Source organism: Thamnophis elegans, chromosome 15 (assembly GCF_009769535.1).
Source record: "Thamnophis elegans isolate rThaEle1 chromosome 15, rThaEle1.pri, whole genome shotgun sequence".
NCBI classification, from domain to species: domain Eukaryota; kingdom Metazoa; phylum Chordata; class Lepidosauria; order Squamata; family Colubridae; genus Thamnophis; species Thamnophis elegans.
In genome coordinates, this window is record NC_045555.1 from 43,396,678 (window position 1) to 43,397,527 (window position 850).

Below are 850 nucleotides of genomic sequence, written 5' to 3' on the forward strand. Positions count from 1 at the left end.
TGGTTTTGATACCTTCAAATTCTTGAATACATCAGAAAGTGGAAAATTGATTGATTGATTGATCATATTTCTAAATATAACAAGAACAACAAACACCCCAAAAGAACAACAAACACCCCAAAACATTTTCCATAACACTGGAAAAGAGGAAAAGCATATTTTGACTGTCCTAGCTTTTGGAAGTATTGGTTGGAATACTTGGAAGTATTAATTATCATTCTGAGGCTGGACCTATGATGACTTATATTCAATGATTCCCAGACAGCATTATTAATCAGTCCTATCCTTGTAACAAAAATAACTTAAGTTCGATTGTAAAAGACGAATGCTTACCTCTTAATTTATTACTCCGGAGAGCTTGAGTACTGAACAGATGCTGCTTAAGGTTTAACCAAATGTACTTAAGGACAAGGAAGACAGTGAATCTATGCTATTTTAAAACGATGATGTAGGAACGAATTTGCTTAGACATTCTGAATGTCCTCAGGTAAATGTGCACCAGGTAAATGTTACGTTTTGCCTAACTCAGCATTAAATTAATGTAAATAATAGACGTGTTCTGAGATGACAGAGTTTTCTTAGAGGGAGGCTTGGATTAATGGACCGTGCAGTCCCAAGATGATGGTATAGAGAGGAAGAGGTTTCGGTTAGCTACACCCTAGAACAGTGTTTCCCAAAGTGTGGTACGCGTACCCCCAGGGGTACGGGAAGAGTTTGGTGGGGGTACGTGTTGCACCGGAGTTTGGTGGGGATCACGTGGGAATATCCACTGCACCGTGCTTAGCTGCGCCCACAGAACAAGGAAAGAAATAGACGCGTATCACAGTTTTTACATGGGAACTGGGGCCAT